This window comes from Gouania willdenowi, unplaced genomic scaffold (assembly GCF_900634775.1).
Source record: "Gouania willdenowi unplaced genomic scaffold, fGouWil2.1 scaffold_83_arrow_ctg1, whole genome shotgun sequence".
NCBI classification, from domain to species: Eukaryota; Metazoa; Chordata; class Actinopteri; order Blenniiformes; family Gobiesocidae; genus Gouania; species Gouania willdenowi.
Genome location: NW_021145249.1, coordinates 479,274 through 492,908, shown reverse-complemented (window position 1 = coordinate 492,908; position 13,635 = coordinate 479,274). Strand labels below are relative to the sequence as shown.

Below are 13,635 nucleotides of genomic sequence, written 5' to 3'. Positions count from 1 at the left end.
ACACACGTCTGCAGGTTCTGTCTTGGTGAAAGATCCCAATTCCAGGTGAGTGAAGTTAAAACAGGAGCATTTTGTCCTCGGACAACACAAGAGCACAAGGTGCATGTTCAGACAGCGCAGAGAGATACAAGTGCATCTCATTGTTATGGAGTAAAGAGACAGTGCCCACTGACTGACAAACTAAAATACTTCAATGTTTTATCTGGCTACCCACCTGATTTGCTACATGATCTATTTGAAGGTATTGTGCCTTTAGAGTTAGCACTATGCCTAAATGCCTTAATCAAAGAGAAATATTTCACACTCAATGAATTAAATAACTTAATCAAAGAGTTCCCATACAGATGGGCAGATAGAACGGATGCACCACAACCAGTTCCTCTGACTTTTGCTGCAAGGAAAACTGTTGGTGGGAATGCCCATGAAAACTGGGCTTTGCTTCGCCTCCTTCCTTTGATAGTTGGAGAAAGAATCCCGGAGAATGAACCAGCATGGCTGATCCTTCTGAACCTTAAGGACATAGTTGAGCTTGTCCTTTCTCCTGTTCATACAGACCTCACTATTTGTTTCCTTGACAGCAAGATTTCTGAGCATCGGCAAAGATTCCTGGAAGTTTTCCCTCAGGAAAGACTTATTCCGAAGCATCATTTTCTCGAACACTACCCACACCTGATAAAGGCTTTTGGTCCACTTGTGTCTTTGTGGACTATGCGCTTTGAAGCTAAGCACAGCTTTTTTAAGCGTGTGGTCAGGCATACGCATAGCTTCCGAAACATTCTGTTGTCTCTTGCAGTGAAGCATCAGTTAATGATCGCATACCAACTACATGGCAGTAAAATTGTTAAACCTCTACAGGTAGCAAAACTGTCAACAGTGGATTTGACTGTGCTGAGGGAAGACATTAAGAAAGCAGTGGAATCAAAATTCCCTGGTAAATCATTTGTCCACATGGCAAACACAGGGTGCTACAATGGCACCAGTTACACAACTGGCATGATCTTGGCACATGGCTCAACAGGTGGTCTGCCAGATTTTGTAGAATTGATACAGCTTGTTGTTGTAAATGGGAAGGTTGACTCCATTGTGAAATGTTTAAATTCATGGTATATTGAGCATCTTCGAAGCTATGAACTTGAAAACACAAGAAGTGTTAAACTCATTGAGCCTAGTGAATTGTTTGACATCTTCCCTATGGCAGCATACAGTGTTGCAGGGAAGCGCATGGTGACCCAGAAGTGCTACATTTATGTACCATAGATGGCAAAGGGGTCAGCATACCATCAAACATTGGGGCAATACGAGTGTCTCGATTTGCCAGAAGCATGGTATGACTTTTAAACCCAGACCACATTGATTCTCACTGAGGAGAAGAGGATGTTTGGCTCTTCATGACTCTGCTAATATGGAGATGTAAAAACGTAATCTGAGTTGTAGTTGTCGATCTCAGTATTATGGAACTCATATTTACATCAAGATGGTAATCTTTGTAGCTTTATTTTTACTACATTATTCTTCAGAGGTAAATGTTAATGTGAACAAAGCTTTCTTCCTATTCTTGTCATTTAGACATAGACATAAATATATTCAACATGTAGTCATAGTATAAGCAGACATATAGGATCTTTTGCAGTAGAGTCTGTAGAAGTATTCTTATGGACACAAACATAACACTTGCTGCGAAGTTTGATGATAAGGAAATGTCACAGTGTAATGTAAAAACCTCTCAGCATACTAGTTTTCATGATAAATGTGATGAAAAGTCTAAGTCCAAAGCTTGTATTTATCTAGAGGACTTTTTAGTGGTCATATTCTTCTCCCATACTAAATGCTTACAGTATGTGATGTGTCTGCACACATTCTATAACCCAAACTGATGTAATGTTTTCTCTTATAGATACCCTGATGTCTTCTCAAGTCAAACTTCGGATCATTCTTCAGGACCACGAAATTCGCAAACTGGATTTACCTCATGGAATCCCTGATACTGTGGATGAACTTGAGTCTATTGTGAGAGAGAAATTTGGGCTTGATGGAAAGTTTACCTTGCATTATAAGGATGCTGACTTTGGAGAGGAATATTTTTCTCTTACATCAACAAGTGACATCAAAGACAAAGACACCATTAAGGTAGTTCACATTGTTGAACCTCCTGCAGTTACTCTGACCTTTACTGATGTGGACAGTTCTATTGAAAGTGTATTAGTAACCTCGCTCCCTAATTCAGAGAACTCTGTCCATCCTGCTAGCAGCAGCTGCTCTTCTGGATCGCAGGACACACTGATTCTTTCATCACCTGAACGTGTTACTCAGCGTACACAGCGTTGGCCCACTAAATTTCCAGTACCTACTTTTGCCTATAACACAGAGCTTGTGCTGGCCTCAGGAAATTAAGCTTTCAAAAAGGATGGAATTCAGCTCAGCTTTGCCACAATCCTTTCAGACATCCTTGAGAAGCTGGCTGAAAGCATCTTTCTGTATGTTGCCTACCCCACAAGTGCGCAGTTGAACGATGTTGCTGAGGCACTGATTCAGAAGCATCCTTGCCTTAAAGAACCAGGTTCATATAACGGATGCTATGGATGGCAGCAAAGATCGAAATATAAAATGGCTGGCTATAGATCTAAATTGAGAGGGCTTGGATGCCCTGAGCTTGATGTGAACTCTCTTAAAAAGAAGCAAGCACATGAGAAAGCACCTGCAAAGAATATCAAAAAGCCAAAAAGAGCAGAGGTGAACTATTTACCTCCTCACCCACAAGGAGAAACGGAAGGAACTTTGGAACATGTAAGATTAGAACTCCTTGATGAAGTAAAGAAGAGGAACAACAGCCTGGTCATCAGTGAGAAAATGGCAAAGACATTCTCCATTCGCAGGCAGGAAGTTGTCAATGAAGCACCACCAATCAGTGACTTAAGAGACCGATGGCCTGCTCTTTTCGATACAACGCAGGTTAATATTGTTTCAGAAAATTGTTTGCGGTATGTGCAATGTCAGTCAATTTTCTACATTAACAAATCGCGCCCTTTTATTTGTGTTTTATACAGATAAATGAAGAATTCAGAAGGATCACCACTGTTGGTCTTGAGACAACATTTATGGCAAAACTGGACCAGTATACCCCAAAAATAATGGCCTTGGTGTCCTCAAGAGGAGGAGCTGCTGCAAAAAGGAAGATTCAGCACATAAAGAACATGCTGCTGGAGGTATAAATACATGTAACAGTTAATTTAAAATATAAAAAAGTTAGTTAAATAAATCATAAAGGAGTACATAATAGATTTGTATTTAAAATTGTCATTATTCAACACTTCCAAAACGAAAGAATATACAATAATGAATAAATGTTATATTTTTTGATTTGCACATTTCTTTTTAAAGATTTGTTTTTTAAATTCCATTTTCTTGTATTATTTACAGGAACAGTCTGTAGAAAGGAGGAGAGAAGCTGCAATCCGTAGCCTAATGGTGTACCTGAGAGAACAGGAGGAGGATCTCTTCAAAGAACAGTTGGTAGGTAAATCCAACAGTTCTACTGATAACTTCAGGATTTAACCTGGGCTGTATTTAGGGATGGTAGACAGTGCAACTGAATAATAACAACTATAATCAGGACAATTTGTGATATATTCAGTAAGTTTTGTTTTTGTCTGAAAGCAAAAGTAAGTTTGAACTGGGCTTTGTGGGCAGTGTTTGTGTTTAAAGTATGCCATTAATATTGTTTGTTTTGCTACTAAATGGCATTCCCTAAACCCAGGTTTAATCCTGAAGTTATCTCTTAAGTTCAGATACACTGCATTTTTGTTGTTTTTATATATGAAAAAAAACACTGACATTGATTCTGACCTACTTATACCAGGATGGTGATGAAGTTATGAAGATTGTTGTGAGCAGAGGGGCATCTGAACCAGCCAACGCAACGGTGGTGATTGAGGGAGCAGAAGTCCTGGATGGCCTGACTGTCCCGAGAGCATGTGCCTTGCTCATGGGACTAATATATGCATTCAACCTGAGCTACCCAAAAGAACTAAAGAGCACTTTTGAGGCATTTCAAAAGATATTCCTTGAGCTGGATGCTCTGCGAGCTAGTCCCAAGGTAATGTCTTTAAAAAGTAAACTGCTGTTCTAAAATGTAAGCTGCATTCTAATTCCACAAATGTTGCACTGTTATATTTGTGTTGGTTTTTGGTGCAACATACAGCACCTCTATTGTTCCCAGTTGGTTATTGATTAGATACACCCAGCTAAAATAAATGCAGTTACATACAACAGTCACTTCATTTAATTATACATTTGAAAAGTAGATTGTAATTTTTTGTACTTTTGAGGTTTTATCAATATTTAGACTTTAACAGAAATACATAGAAAAAACTAAACAACATATACTGTAGCTATAATGCATTATAGTTTTAAAACAAGCACAAACCAAAATCTAGGCAGCATAAAAATGATAAAGCTGAATCAACAACACTTAAAAAAAACAAAAAAAAAACTGGATCAATTTTAGCTAGGTATATTTGCATTTGCATATGTTGATTTACACATTTTTTGAACTATTAATGTGTTCGATATATATAGAAACTGTATTATACTATTATTCAGGAAGGACGCGTATAGCCATTTGATGTATTTTTTTTCCAAACACCAGCAACATTGTTTTATGCATTCCTTTTATCATGACAGTGTTGTGTTTCCTTATTTTTGTTATTTAACATGCAGAGAGTGACACATTGAATTTAGTTTAGGGGATCAATCTTCCAAAATTCAAATATTAATTTGAATTTAAGTTTTTTTGTGTGTGTGTGTGTGTTTAACAGCAAACTCCTGCAAATATTTGACCTTTGTGTCTTCATTTGGAGCTCCTCCATGTTTATTTGATGGTTGGCATTTATATACAATAAACCCGTTTGACCATTAAACTGACTGAACTGTATTAATGTTAATAAAATGAATGTTATTGATAAGAAATTGAGGAAACAATTTGAAATGATATTTGTGATGAGAAATGCAAAACAAATGAGCTGGAATAGCTTAAATTAAGTAAAATGATACCTTAATTTAACATGAACCATTTTATTAAAATTAAGTTGGTTCACCTTAATTTAACATGAACCATTTTATTAAAATTAAGTTGGTTCACCTTAATTTAACATGAACCATTTTATTAAAATTAAGTTGGTTCAGCTTAATTAACTGAGTTTCTAACATTAAAAGTCTTGTTGGATTTACTGAAAAATTTTAGTTGAAATTTATTAAAAAGATTGATGCAAATTGTTACCTTAATTTAATTAAGTGGAGCCTTTGTATTTTTTTTTAGAGTGTGGTGTACAGGGTTTAAAGTGCTGAAAATGTCTTGAAATTAGAACAAATGGGCAGAAAAGGCATGAAATTTGATGAAGTGATAAAAATGGGGATAATGTAGCAAAAATACATTAAAAGGAGCAAAAATATGGCAACAAAAATTGATGAAAATAGGTTAAAATATGGTGAGTTTGGTGTAGTTGTAGAAAAAGGGTAAAAATAAGCAAAAATGGGCTCAAATTGTTCATGAAATTAACCCTAACCCTTTTTACTTGTACTTGAGTTTTGTATGTATGATAGATTATTTTATTGTCATTCAACATAACATCAGAGATGAACTGCAGAACTAACTTGCGTTGCATTTAGCCGCAACAAAATACAAGAATAAAAAGAATAAAAACCAGGAGAGAGAAGGATGCTGATAAATATATCAGTGCAAAGAGAGTATGTGCAACAGTTCTTAATAGGTAGATAGCATAAATAATATTAAGGTCTGTTTATGACGTACTTGAGTAGAATTTCAATCAAGTAACAGTACTTCTACTTGAGTAGATAATGAGTATTTTTACACCTGTGATGGTGGGAAAGGCAGAGAGTGGTGAAAAAAAGAATTCTTACTCTCCATGAACTCCTTCTCCTAAAGTCTGGACCAGGTCCTAGTCCTGGACCAAAGGCACCACCATGCTGAGGACAGAAGGACAGCCTGAGGTAGACTGACACACTTCATATACACACTTCATATGAGAGCAGAGCTCTTCTTCTTCTTCTTCTTCTGTGTGAGGAGTGATATTGATAGTTTATATTTGTGTGTTGTCACTTTTCTCATTTTTCTTTTTTGTTAGTGTGTCTTTTTTTTGTCGGCCGGCTTTGCCTGGGCGACGGGCCGCACAGATGCCGTCATGGCTTGGGGAGGTAGAGCAGGTACAACTGTTAGTGGAGAGTGTTATTACTGTTAACAGGTTGTTTGAGCAGGTCACGCCGCTGTTGCAGCCTGTGTCTAAAATCACACTGTCAAACGTGCCACCGTTTATCAGTGATGAGTTCCTGGTGAGAAAGCTGTCACGCCACGGTAAAGTGGCGTGACAGGTGGAGCTGCGCACGTCTCGGCCATACCGGCCGTGGCGGCCGAGCCTCGGGGCCTGGCCGATGAGGCGGCTGCTGCCGCCTCTACTTCCGGGCAGCCCGGTCCGACTGCAGGGAGGGGAGACGCCGATGAGGGTTCGGAGCATCAGGTGGAGGAGAGATTGGGGGTCGATGATGGTACTGAGGTGTTGGGTGAGGTGGAGAGTGAAACGGGTAAGGATAATGATAAGGGACTGGAGGTCACTGAGATAAGGGGGGAGATGGGTGGAGACAACAGAGAGGCAGGTGAGCAGGGGGAGAATGTAAAGGTGATTGTTGAGCTTAGTGAGACTGGTGGGGCTGTGGGTGGCCTGGTGGAGAGGGAGGAGGCAGGTGAAGTTGGTGAGACAGGGAGAGGGGTGGAGGGTGTGCATGAGGAGCGCACGGTTACTGAGGCTATGGTGCCTATAGATGAAGGTGTGTCAGAGGGTGCTCCTGTAATGGAGCGGCGTAGTCAGCACAGGAGTGTACTGCCAGTGCTGCTGCTGTGTGCAGCGCTGGACGGGTGAGGGCAGGGGTGAGTGAAGCAGTCAGCAGTGACAGTGATGAGTGTGTGTCTGACAGTAGTGATGTTTCTTACACTCTCTCTCAGACAACAGTCAGCCAAGAAAACAACTTTTATTCAGAGAAAATGTTTAAAGCATTCCTGCAGCAGACCAAAGGCATGAAAGGACTTATTTTGGAACAACATTTTCCCGATAAATACATTTTTCATAATTCAGCAAAACACATCATTAAAGGTAGAGCTACATCAGATCTCACTGAAGAAGACATTTTCAGACTCAAAAAGCAGATGATTAAAGTTAGAAAACAGCTTAATTTATAGTTTACGATGAGGATTTTTGTTGTTTTTCAGAATCAGAATCAGAATCAGAAATGTTTTATTTGCCATGTACAGTTTTAAGGACAGTACAAGGAATTTGACTTGGTGGTTGGTGCACAAAACAAGCTACAAAAAGAAATAAAAGAAATAAAAACAAAAACAACAAAGAACAACCCAGCAACAATAATAATAATAATAATGATAAATATAAAGGATGAGGGATAAATAAAGGATAGATAGAGAATAAAGGATAAATAGGATAAATATAAATATAAATATATATATACAGTGCAGCAGGTATCAAGCTGGTGGAGGTGGTGATCGGGTGGTGGGGGGGGGGGTTCAGTGGGTGACTTGGGGTGTGTTCATGTGGATGGTGGCAGAGGGAAAGAAGCTGTTTTTGTGTCTGGAGGTTCTGGTCCTGATGGACCGAAACCTCCTACCAGAAGGGAGAGATTGAAACAGTTTATGACCGGGGTGGGAGGGGTCGGCCACAATCTTTCCTGCACGCCTCAAAATCCTGGAGGCGTACAGGTCCTGGAGGGAGGGCAGATTGCAGCCGATGACCTTCTCTGCAGAGTGGATGATACGCTGCAGTCTGGCCTTGTCCTTGGCCGTAGCTGCAGCGTACCAGATGGTGATGGAGGAGCAGAGGATGGACTGGATGATGGAGCTGTAGAAGTTCACCATCATCTTTGTTGGCAGACTGAACTTCTTCAGCTGCCGCAAAAAGTACATCCTCTGCTGAGCTTTTTTGATAAGGGAGCTGATGTTCAGCTCCCACTTGAGGTCCTGAGTGATGATGGTCCCCAGGAAGCAGAAGTACTCTACAGAGCTCACTGTAGAGTCTCCCAGGGTGAGGGGGGTGAGGGGGGCTGGGTTCTTCCTGAAGTCTGCTATCATCTCCACTGTCTTTAAAGCATTGAGCTCCAGGTTGTTCTGGCTGCACCAGGACACCAGCCGGTCTGTCTCTCACCTGTAGTCGGACTCGTCTCCATCAGCGATGAGACCGATGATGGTCGTGTCGTCTGCAAACTTCAGGAGTTTGACCGACTGGTGAGAGGAGGTGCAGCTGTTGGTGTACAGGGAGAAGAGCAGAGGAGAAAGAACACAGCCCTGAGGAGATCCAGTGCTGATGGTCCGGGGGGCAGAGATGGTTTTTCCCAGCTTCACGTGCTGCTTCCTGTCAGACAGGAAGTCTGTGATCCACCTGCAGGTGGAGTCTGGCACGTTCAGCTGGGAAAGCTTGTCCTGAAGGAGAGCTGGGATTATTGTATTAAAAGCAGAGCTGAAGTCCACAAACAGGATCCTGGCGTAGGAGCCTGGGGAGTCCAGGTGCTGGAGGATGAAGTGGAGAGCCAGGTTTACAGCATCGTCTACTGACCTGTTGGATCTATAGGCAAACTGCAGGGGGTCCAGGTGGGGGTCGGTGATGTCCTTGATGTGGGAGAGCATGAGGCGTTCAAAGGACTTCATGACCACAGATGTCAGAGCGATGGGTCTGTAGTCATTAAGTCCTGTGATCCTCAGCTTTTTAGGGACAGGAACGATGGTGGAGGCCTTAAAACAGGCTGGTACGGTGCATGTCTCCAGTGAGGTGTTAAAAATGTCTGTGAACACTGGAGACAGCTGATCAGCACAGTGCTTTAAGGTAGAGGGAGAGACAGAGTCCGGTCCACAAGCCTTACGGGGGTTTTGTCTCCTGAAAAGTCTATTCACATCTCTCTCTTTGATGGAGAAAGGTGTCTCTGTAGGAGGGGGGGAGGAGGGGGGGAAGATAGGGGAGAGAGCCTCTGTAGGCAGCTGGGGTGAAACTGTAGCTTTGATGTGGGGGGTGAAGGTGTTGGAGTGAGGCTGGTCAGAGGTGTGAGGGGGGTTGGAGTCAGGTCTGTCCCATTGTCTGTCAAATCTACAATAGAACTCATTCAGACTGTTGGCCAGGCAGAGGTCATTAGCAGCAGCAGGGGCTCTGGGCTTGTAGTTTGTAATTTGCCTGAGCCCTCTCCAGACAGAAGCCGAGTCATTTGCAGAGAACTGATATTGTAGCTTCTCTGAGTACAAACGTTTGGCTTTTCTCACCTCCTTTTCAAACGTGTACTTCGACTCTCTGTACCTGGCTCTGTCTCCACTCCTGAAAGCGACCTCTTTGTCTGTCCTCAGCCCTCTGAGCTTAGCTGTGAACCAGGGTTTGTCATTGTTATAACTCACCCTGGTCTTTGATGGAATGCAGCTGTCCTCACAGAAGCTGATGTAGGACGTCACAGCGTCTGTAAACTCATCCAGAGAACTGTTCGCAGACCTGAAAACATCCCAGTCAGTCCAGTCCAAACACTCCTGGAGTTTCTCCACTGCTTCACTGGTCCATTGTTTAGATTCCTTCACCACAGGTTTACAGAGCTTCAGCCTCTGTCTGTATGAAGGAATCAGATGGACCATCAAATGGTCCGATTGGCCCAGTGCAGCACGGGAAACGGCGTGATAAGCACTGCTTAGTGTGGTGTAACAGTGATCCAGTGTCTTCTCCTCTCTGGTCGGACATTTAATTAATTGTCTATATTTGGGGAGCTGGTGTGAGAGGTCCCCTTTATTAAAGTCACCAAGCACAATGATAAAAGAGTCCGGGTAGGTCTGCTCCATGCACAGGATCTGGTCGGCGAGTGTGCGCTGTGCCTCGCGCACATCAGCTGATGGTGGGATGTACACGCCAACCAGGATGAATGAAGCGAACTCACGGGGAGAATAGAAGGGTTTGCTGTTGATAATAAAGGATTCCAGGTGAGGAGAGCAGTGCTGGAGGATCACTGTCACGTCGTTACACCAGTTACTGTTCACATAAAAGCAGATTCCTCCACCTTTCTTCTTCCCGGTGAGCTCCGCGTCTCGGTCCGCTCTGTGAAGTTGGAAGCCGGCCAGCTGCAGCGCAGAGTCCGGTACCGCTCCACACAGCCACGTTTCCGTGAAGCACAGAACAGAAGATGAGGAGAAGTCTCTGTTTCTACCTAACAGCAGCTGGAGTTCGTCCACTTTGTTACACAGTGAGCGCACGTTAGAGAGGAATATCCCCGGTAACGGTGTGCGTCGGCCGCGCTGGCGGAGGCGCACAAGCGCACCGGCTCTTTTTCCTCTCCTCCGGCGCTTCACTGCGTGAGCAAAGGTGAGCGCACCTTTGAGTAAAATGTCCAGTAAATCCACAGAGGAAGCGATGAAAGTGGGAAATAAATCTCTCGGGGTTGTTGCCCTGACATTCAAGAGCTCTTCTCTTGAATAAGAGAAGCCAGTTGCGGATTTTACAACAAAAACAAGACAAAAAAGTGCACACCAACACACCACAGCAGCCATCCGCGGCGCCATCCTTTTTATTTGGTTCAGGTTTTTTTCTTTTATCCTCCTCTTTTCTTATGAATTCTTTTAGGGTGGGGTCATAAAACATAAATGGGGCGAGAGAGGAAAAAAAAGGGCACTAGTGTTCGACACAACATGGAGAAAAAACACTGATGTGTTGTTTATGCAAGAAACACATAGTGATGACTGTAAAGAGAGAGACTGGGTTAAAGAATGGGAAGGGGAGGTGATCCTGAGCCACAACACCACGTCCAGTGGTGGAGTAGGTTTCATTTTCTCCAGGACTTTTATTCCCACAAATGTAGAGGTTGAGCATGTGGTAAAGGGCAGATGTCTATTGGTTAAAGCCCAATGTGATATCCACACACTGGTCTTTGTTAATATTTATGCTCCAACAAACGGTTCAGAGAGGAAGAGCTTTTTAGAAATAGTTAAAGCGAGGTTGGATCGCTGTGGCCTGGAGGAGTTTTTATTCTTGGGTGGGGATTTTAACTGTACACTGCAAAAAAGGGGGGTCTAAAAACAAGATAAAAACACTAAATCTGAGGGAAAATGTACTCAAAACAAGTGAAATTATCTGTCCATGCAGCAAGATAATTTCACTTGACAAGATTTCTTAAATTAAGATTGTTAAATCTAGAAATAAGCATGTCTACAGAGGTGTTTGGAAGGCTTAAAATAAGCCAAACATGCTGGTTTTAAGATGAGATTACTTAAAAAGTAACTTTTTACAGCCTCTAAACAAGTGAAATATACTAAATTTAAGCATAAAATGCTGGTTTTAAGATGAGATTACTTAAAAAGTAACTTTTTACAGCCTCTAAACAAGTGAAATATACTAAATTTAAGCATAAAATGCTGGTTTTAAGATGAGATTACTTAAAAAGTAACTTTTTACAGCCTCAAAACAAGTGAAATATACTAAATATAAGCATAAAATGCTCGTTTTTAAGATTAGATTACTTAAAAAGTAACTTTTTACAGCCTAGAAATAAGTGAAACATAACTAAATTTACGCATAAAATGCTGGTTTTAAAATGAGATTACTTAAAAAAGTAACTTTTTACAGCCTCAAAATAAGTGAAATATACTAAATATAAGCAATTACAAACAAAATCTTTCTTACTTTTAGCAAATTTAGCTGAAGATTAGTTAAGAAAAATATTAAATTTAGAGAAAAATACTACACTATTAGTGAAGAATGACTAAACTCTGTCTTAATCCAAGCAGGTTTATCTTGAAAATGAATTAAACTAAGATAGATTTGCAAATTCAAATAACAACCAAGCAGTTCAATCAATTAATAAATCAAATGACACAAAATATTTACACAACTTACATTTTTAATTCAAATTAAACAGATTTGCTAGTTCAGACAACTCAACTGAAACAGGGGTGCGGCCGCGACCGTAGCGTCTTTTTTTCTTTCACTTAACTTGAAATTTTAAGCCCTTTCGCTCATATTTTTAAGTTGAAACCATTAGTTACATTTTACAGTGCAGGCCTCGATGAGGTAAAACAATTCAAGCAAATAATTAAGTGACACTGTAATAAACTTGTGGAATACACAAAACCATTGTAAGGCATGGGTAACAATAACAAGAACAACTGACATGACAAAATACTGCTTGACATTCAGCTACTTGTCAATGAATGACAAGACAAAATACTGCTTGACATTCAGCTACTTGTCAATGAATGACAAGACAAAATACTGCTTGACATTCAGCTACTTGTCAATGAATGATTTCCAATCAGCCATTGCTTTCTTATATGCACTAGTGGCATCTTGATCGTGGATTGTGTCACCAATGACCTCTGTTTGAATAACAGAGAGGAGCGTTGCAACACATTTAGGGTATGTTAAATGCAACGTGTAGTAGTATGCCAATAGCACCAACATCCCTTCTGAGAAATCTTCCTGTGGAAGGGTGGTCACAGGTACATTACCAACAGCCACGATGGTGGTTGATCCATCAAAAAGCAGAACTGGGGAGGAGAGAGGACGCTTCTCCAGATACAGGGTGGGGTCTTCGCCTGACTGGAACAGAAAAAAAAGAACAATGCGTAGAGAGTGAGAAGACATAAAAATGTATTGAAAGTGTATGATCATTTTTAAAATGAAACTATCAGGTTGCAACCAATGACTTGAGCACTCTTAAATTTAAATTCACGTTTAAAAACTCACACTCGTTATTATCAGATGAATTGCTTTACAATAGTGTAGGGGGGAACATGTTAAACTGATGTAGGAATTTAGGATTGATTAATACCTGATACAAGCTGATGCAAGGTGCTAATGTTTCATCAGTGAATGAATGAATGAAATAATTAAAGGTTTTGCAAAACATTTTTTGTTATTTCCTTCTGTCAACACCATTTGAGGGACACTAGAGGCACTTCTGTTTTCCCCTTTTGACATAAATTAGGTCATATCTATAACTGTGAACTTAGGTGTATTGTTACTAAATGTGAACAAGCACAATAATGTGAGAAAATAAAGGCACTTCAAAGAGGACAGTAAGGAATCAACACAAACATTTCTCACCTTCAGGATATGAAGAAGTGCCTCACAGCTATTCCCAAGCTTCTTTGGTGGTGAAGTTGGTGAGGGGAAGAGGGATGGGAGTGCATTGAAGAGGGCGAGTGTGAAATCCACTAAAGAATATAAGAATGAAAAGAATGGTCTGAATGTTGTACAAATATCAATACATATACATATTGTATGGAACAGCAACTTACCACTGCGGACATCCAAAGGGAAAGGTGGTTTCAGGACTTTCTTCCACACACCGTAGAACTGCACCTTGGCACAGAATTCTGCCCATCTTCCTTTTACTTCCTCAATGTATCTGCTGTTGGTGCCACCTACTATGCGCCGCAGCTCATCCATTGCCTAAAACAGCATTGTGCACAGTTCAACAGTTAACAATGCATTGAAATTCAGTACACAGATGGATACACAGTAACTCAAGTACAACAAACCAACATACATTTCGAACATCTTTGAAGCATGGATATGCCTCAAAGATTTTTGCAGGTCGGTCCTC

At 41.1% G+C, this 13,635-nt stretch overlaps 1 long non-coding RNA gene across 1 annotated transcript; it reads left to right on the top strand.

Annotated features, from left to right (window-relative positions):
- Window positions 1-2,614: 2,614 nt before the first annotated feature.
- Window positions 2,615-3,160, top strand: LOC114460892 (uncharacterized). Its single transcript, XR_003673775.1, has 2 exons — window positions 2,615-2,949; window positions 3,045-3,160. It is a non-coding gene; the product is annotated as an uncharacterized LOC114460892 (long non-coding RNA).
- The last annotated feature ends 10,475 nt before the right edge of the window (window positions 3,161-13,635 follow it).